Source organism: Aptenodytes forsteri, unplaced genomic scaffold, assembly GCF_000699145.1.
Source record: "Aptenodytes forsteri isolate BGI_AS27 unplaced genomic scaffold, ASM69914v1 Scaffold215, whole genome shotgun sequence".
In the NCBI taxonomy this organism is placed as follows: Eukaryota; Metazoa; Chordata; class Aves; order Sphenisciformes; family Spheniscidae; genus Aptenodytes; species Aptenodytes forsteri.
This window is the reverse complement of record NW_008795910.1, coordinates 337629-345175: the sequence shown is the minus strand read 5'-3', so window position 1 is coordinate 345175 and position 7547 is coordinate 337629.

Here is a 7547-nt window from a genome sequence, read left to right as displayed (position 1 = left end):
GAAAGTACCAAATCCAACTGTGCCTCAGTGCAGTCTGCCTGTGCACACAAAACTTGCTCCAGACGAATTTGTTTTCCCACCATTTGTTGTCTTCATGAAAATACGAATTTTCGCCCTCCCCCCATCTCCACCTTATCTTTGATTGCCTTGTTCTTTACTTGTTTGCTCAGTGACTCCTCTCTGCAGGGCAGGTGACTTGTTCTGTTGTGGGACCAGTGGGGACACATCCAGCACACAGCTGTGGGTGGTGGAAGGGGGATCTCATAATAGCTTGATAACAGCTATTAAGTAAATACCACACACTGGAAAAAAAATGCCTCACTTCAACCTCAAACAGGGTGGGGTTAACTATCAGAACAGAGTTGTTTACCTTGGGCTGAAACGCATGAATAGGGGGACTTTGAAGATCTGCTCCCATGAATTACTGGTTTCCACAAAAGCTTCTCTCGTATGGTAGTGACAGCTAAAATAAGCAGAAATTTCTTGGAAGGATTTTCTTTTTGTCTCAGTTATGCCTTTACTACAGTCCTGGAACATCATTCACACAATCAAAAATTGCCAGTGTGCCAGGTACTACAATTGCCAGTTAGAGCTGCCCCTTTATTTACTCTGATGCTGTGTTGATATTGAGTTGGTTAAAAAAAAAAAAAAAAAAAAGCCTGGCTGATTCTTACTTGAGTTTGAACAGAGAAACATAGTAAAACAGCAGCAGAATAAGGAGTCTACCTGGTGGTAATCTTTGGTCTGATTAGGAGTAGATCAGGATAAGTCTGTTTGGTTTCTGTGGGCCTGTCCCTGGGAGTGTGCCACGCAAAGCCTCCCTGGACCTCCAGGATGAACCTGCTCTGGGGTTATGTTTGCAGAGTGTGTGCTGGGCAGAGGGAAGCTCTGCTGAAAGGCAAGGTGTATTAACTTAAGCTGCATGACATGTTAATGGATTTTGGACATCTCTGTGAGCCAAGTGAACATGTGTCTGTGCTTATATACCTCTATAGCTTTCCCCGAAGCCTGTGTCCACTGGCCAGATGCAGTAGGAGATCAGTAGTGTAAAAGACAGACTGTGGCCTCTGCATAATTCAGACAACCGGACTGTTACAAGGTCAGTTGCCAAACCAAGGGGTTTCCTGTGTGTCTGCCAAAAAACCTCAGAGAAGACTACCTAGTGAGATAGAGCATACCCAGAACTATGCCATAGGAATGCCATTTTGGTAAAGAAATCAAAGGTTAGAGGATAACTGATTCCGAGTTTTTTCTTTACCTTTTTCCCCTTGGGTCACTAGATAAAATGCACACGGCCAGCTGTGGAGGAGCAGCCCACCCCTGGCAGCTCCCTCTTCCTCCTTCTCTTTCATGCATCCCACCCTCTCCCCCCACTGCACCTCACCACGGAGCCTCTGAGTGCTTGAGCCCTGTGGGCTAAGGAAGTCTTTTGTTCACCCATTTCTGGGGGGGATGCTGCAAAATCCACGATACCTATGGTGGGAACAGGTATAGACACTTGGCCAAGCAGGTTGCTGCAATCCCTGCATCAAGCCCAAAGTAGTATTTTGCCTTCTGGACGTAATTAAGTGCCCATAGGCTAGAGCAGATCAGCCTCTCAGCTCTAGCCTCTGAGACCAAATCCGACCTCAGGCAGGTGGGAGGATTTTGGGTACTCCCCTCTGCACTGGGCTTCCTGCCGCCTGGCCAAGGGGTCTCTTGCTCAGGGGCTGGCCGCCCTGGCTCCCGTTGTGACGCTGCCAAATTCGAGCTAGGCAGAATTCGGGCGGCCTTGCAGGACTGCACAGAATTGGAGTGACTTCCCCCTCTTCTCCTTCCTAGGCTGTGCAAGCCGTGAGTTTGGTCCCACGTGGGAGGAACAAGCCACCTCGGCAGAAGGGAGATCCTTTGTGCCTTTCCCGGGATGTGCAGACCCGCTTGGCTCATGGAGGGGGCTGTGGGTGAAACCTGAGCTACTGCTGTGCAGGAGCTCAGGCTGGATCATCCAGTCCTGTCTCCTCCGAAGCTCAATGAATCTAGAAAACCATCTCCCCTTGTCATCTGTGCTGAGAGATTCACAGCACCTGCACAAAAGTGCTTTTATGTCTGCTTCATGCATATTGAGAGTTGACATTAAAAGAGAGAAAGAAAGAACAATCCATTAGGCTCTGTGCACTAAATCCTAGATTTCAAACTGACACATCTAAAAATACCTATGATATGGAAGCAGATACAGCATGATAATTATATACTGCAGGTCTATTGTGCTATTATACTCTATATGGGATTCCTGCTCCAGCATCTGCTGCAACCATTATAAGAGACAGGAGCAAACTAGCCTGGCTAAAACGAAGAACCACGCTGTTGGATGGATTAGCATCACCAGCATCCTGAAATGCTCTGGACCCCGGTCCAGGGCTCTTCAGTGTGGAGTGCTGGGATTTGGCACTGGGTAGCTCTTCCTTGCCCAGGTTTGAGATAGTTCTTTAAAGAGTCCTTTGGTGGCTGACCTGAAAACAGTTTCTTGTGTGAAGTGGGTAGCATCTATGCTTTCCCACTTTCTGGAGAGATTTCTCATGTCCTTGGATGTGGTAGAAAGCATGCATCACAAAACTACTGACCTCAAGTTGGTATGGGGGGAGCCACCCAGGCTCTGAATCATTTAACTATGTCAAATGATGAATTTTGTGTGTTTCTGGCAATTTTCTGTAGTTATAAACTCCAGTGAAAATTAAAATGAATTTGCAGTCTAATTGGTTAATGATCTAATTTTATATAAATAAATCCAGTAAATCATGTTCATTGTTGTATAAAGCTTGTGTTTAAAAAGAGCTCTGTAACATGCACCATCCCTATCCAAGCGTACGGACCGTCCCCCAGCTTTCACACTCAAACTCAGTGATGGTGAAAGCATGGGACAGATTTGTCTAAAAATCAAGTCTGCCGCTAAAGTCTGCTGCCTGCCTGAGGAAACATACAATATCCTCTTAGTCCAGGCAAAACAGCAATGGGCTGGTTTGGAAACAGCTATTTAAGTGAGGACCGCAGGGAGCAGGAAGGAAGAAGGACCCATGCGGCAAAGTTCCTGCGTGTCACCCGCGTGTCCCTGCCTCCAATATCCGTGTTGCATTTTCCAGCTTTTGCAACAACTATGAAAGCAAGTCAGTGGAGATCCCGTCACACTTTGCAGAGGGTTGTTTGGGAGCCTCCGGCCGACTCGGCAGTGGGCAGAGGCGTTCTGCCAGCCTCGTCTCACCTTGCACTTTCAAGTGGACAGGACAGATGGGTTGCTGTGATGAGCTGGCGATATTTCTGGGTTTAGTTGGTGAAGCAGACTGGGATCCTCCAGATGAAAGACTCTATAAAAAGGCAAGTTATTCCCTGTAATTTGAGAGTACTGCCAACCCCAAATGCTAAAAAATTCTGAGGTTCCCAAACCGCAGAACCGGCCAAACTGTCACAAGATTTTCATTTTTAATTGGAGTTCCTTCTTATTTTCCTTCTGGTTTTGAGCCGTTGGGTCATGTTCTTATTTGCAGAGAAAAGTCACGATGAAGCACAAACTGCCTGGTTTTTAGAAGCGAAACCTTAACCTCTCGCATGATCACGTGTCTCCAGGAGATGGGGTTTCTATAAAATGTCAAAGAGGGGGGAGCATCATGACGGTGGCACCGGAGTTGAGCAGGTGCCTTTTTTTTTTTTTCCATCGGACCATGGTGGTGTGTGCCCGTGCGTGTCTCACGCTGCTCCTTGCACCTCTGCCCCCCCAGCTGCTCCCAGCGGGGAGCGCGCCCCCCGAAATGCAACTTTGTCCTTTCCCAGGGAGAGCCAGGGCAGTGAGCTCTGGGGGAGGAAATCACTCCTCCTGCTCTTTGAGAAAACCACCTGCATTTAAATGGGTCAAAGCAAGCTGTGAAGTTCACACATCCCTGCGGTGAGAGCAGGGGACGTGTGACAGGGAGGGTGGGGCTGTCACCTTCGTTGCTGAGCCTCGCTGGCAGCAGCGGGGACCAGGGCAGTGGTGGCCGGGACAGGCTACGTGATTGCTATTGGTGCTCACTGCCAAAATTGCTAGAAAAAACACCAGGAAGAGCCCCAGAGGAAGACGACTAGTTTTTTTGTTTGCTACCTAACAGTGATGGTCCCTCATGTGTCCTCCCCACTCCTGGCCATGTCCACCCTGTATTTCAGGGGTTCTAAAAGCAAACACCATCCAACCACTGCCTTTCAAGCCTGGGGTTTGAGCCTGTGTCTCTTCCTGTGCTGATGTACAGCGCCCAACCCACAGCTCTCATGCTCTCAGCTGAGCTTCTGGAGGCACCACAGCACCATCAGAGGTTTGTGCTTCCACAGACCCACCAGCTGGGGCACATGAGCAAGTGTTACAGTCCCCTACCAGGGAAACAAGCCCTCACTCATGTCCCTTTTCTCAGGAAATGTGGGAAACAGGTCCCAGGTCTCCCAAATCCTTGGCTTGTGCTGAACAGCTCTAGAAGTAACTCCTGCATGAGGCATGGCCACATGTCCAGGACACTGAATACCTGGTGGAAGCACGAGTTGAAATGAAACCTTCAGGGGTTGAGACGGGCAGCGCCATATTCACAACGCTGAAGCTGATGGAATGCAATCCCCCAGTCTGCTGTGGAAGAAACTGCAGTTCTGTGCCTGAGTTTCCCCACCTGTGAAATGGGCACATGGGTGCCGCTTCTGTTGGCGGAGTGCTTTGACATGCATTCCTGCTAAATGCTGGATGAAAGGTGGGAGTAAACAAACCAGAGGGGAACAGAGCGAGCCCAAAGTTGCTCAGTAACCCTCCTAGCAGTGCCAGGATCTGCAGACAGCTCTCAGATGGGGACAGGGATGGCCCTGGGGACTGGATGCCCTGGCCCTAGGGCCTGCTTTACCATTACAGCTCTCTCTGTCAGGCTGCTTCAGCATCTGCCTGGAGCAATGAAGCCCTTTGCCCCAGTGGAGACACCTTCTCTTAGCACTGAGCAAGACACAGGCCTCTAAGGAGGAGTCAGGGAGCAAAAGGCTACGAGACGGCAAAACACAATTTCAGTGTCTGTGTAACCCTGGCTGTCTCTGTATGTGTTTTTTCTTACTATTCCTCCCAGCTTTCAAGGAGTCCATCTGTCACAACAGTTTTCCAGTGAAACACCGATCCTGGCAGAAACCTTACTTTGGATACCATTATTTGTACAATTTCCTAAGAAGATATACTACTGTAGGGACTTTCCTACTCGTATAAGGTCACCCACCCTGCAGAGGTTGTGCATCTCTATCTCTATCAGTGCCAGGTGCCTGTGTAACACAGAGAGAAATTCGCAGAAATAGGAGCTCTGAAATCAGTCCTACCAGGAAATTAGGACAAAGGGAGATAGTACACCTTCCCTTTTTTCAGAGCAAGAAAAAAGTTGCAAAAACAGGAAGAGAAAGGGTGTTGTGCGAGCAGTGGGAAGAAAAAGAAGGAAAAATAATAGCTGGGAAAAAGAAAATGTGGGAGGAGATGGACAGCATATGTGCAAGGAGAAGGAAAAAAGAAGGGATAAAGGTGTGGGGGGGAAAGCCGGAGCCACCTGGCACCGCGGGCTGTGATCTGTGCTCCGTTACTCGATGGGCTGTGCAGCCAGGTGGTGTTGATCCCCGCATCCTGCCCTGCTCTGCAGATAACCGCCCGTGGGACCTTTGCCAAGAAAACCGGCCTCATCCCCTTGGGTTTATTGTTTCTTCCTGTCTCTGGAGGATCTTTGAGTGCGCAGTCCCAGGTACACGTTGCTTGCAAACCGTCTGTGATGAGAGACGTTGTGTGTTGCACTCCTCTGCTGGGGCTGGCTTCACCGCTCCATCTTTAACTAAATCCTGCCCCAGACCCCTTGAAGAGGGGAATTTGGGAGGGGGGCTTAGGCGCCCACCCTCAATGCTGAAATAAAAATGCCCCATGGATAAACTCCAGAAATCCCGTTTAGCTTGGCTTGCTTTTTATAGGATTAGCTATTCCTCTGCATCATCACATATGGATAGATGTGTCAAAAGACCGTTGATAACTGTCACTATTAAGGTCACCTGCAGGAACTACTCCGGATTCTCTCTGATAGCACAAAATCCGAGTCTATTCAAGTAACATAAAATAAGACAGGCTGTGACAAATTTCTAAGCTACTTCCCCACTGCTTATCCTGCCACAGCCACGAATTCCTGTCGTCAGTGTGTTGAGCACGTGGAGCAGAGGCCGGCAGTGCAGGCAGGGGCTCGGCAGGCCAACGTACAGGAAAATGAGGCATCTCCAGTATTTGCTGTCATAAATTGAAATGATATTTGTTTTCTGATAAAAGGTCGGAACTTTGCTCTTTCGCAAGCTACTTTCAAAAGCAGTTACTCTGGGGAGTAATTTAACTCCTTCCAATAACCTCTGTCCCCGCCTCTGCCAACGTGCGTGTAGGAGCTGACATAAAACTTCATGAAGCTCCTGAGTACTCAGAGATATCTCGATCCCCTCGCTGAGGGAAAAAAGATCCATCCCAAATGAAAGTTATTATTGCTGAAGCTTTTAGGAGTCTGGCAATTATTGTGTAATACGAAGCATCTCATCCCTGACAGAAGTGCCTTCAGGTCTGGTGGCCCTCTCCGCTCTCACAGCTCACCCGTGGGAGAGGGGACCTGGAAGGACCATCCGGGATGCGGAGCCCAGCCCTGCACAGAGCAGTGGCTGCATGGCCCAGCAGGGACTCGTTCCCTGGTGATTCGCATCGTACCCGAGGAACGGTGGTGCCCACAGCACTTCTTTTGGAGGAGGCACTAACTAGTTAACCCGAGAAAGTCAAATAGGAGAAAATGATATTGGTGAATGCTATTTGCCAAGTGACAGAAAAAAAATTGTGATTCATTTTTGGGGGTAACTGTAGTTCAAACATCCTCAGAGAAGGTTAACTACTCGTGACAATATGCCCAGAAATAATTTATTTGGCAGTGGATGAGAAAAGAAAAAAAGAAACTATTTTTGGACAGTGCTGGTGAGCCAGGAACAAGGACCAGAACGTATTGACACGTGGGCCCGTGCAGCCAAGCCCCGATCAGGCACTGGGTCCCACATGCACCTGCACTCACAAGCAGGGACAAGCAGTGAGCTGGCCCCTCTCAGCTCCCCGTCCTTGGTCCAGTGACATCTGCCTGGCATGGAGGTGCCCGGGTCTGTCCCCCCATCCCTCCCTCTCAGCCCCCCTGGGCTGCTTCGATGCTGTATGGTGGGCACAGGGCCAGATTGCTCGAGGAGCCTTGCAGAAAGGAACCTTTGGTCAAGGGGTAAAACTACTTGGAAAATGAAAGCCATCATGTCAGGCAGGGGCAGAGCCGTAGGAAGAAAACCCTGATTAGTATTCCTAGAGCTCTGCACTTTTTCAGAAGAAAAGCACCTACATTTAGCAGCTAGAGTAAATATCATGCCTTAATATTGTGTGTTAATAGACTCGCTTTTTCAGCTACTGATGACTGCAGTTTTGGAAAATTTATTGTTGCTATAAAACGAGTCTCTCTCCCCCCCCCCCCCCCCCCCTTTTTATATATATAAAA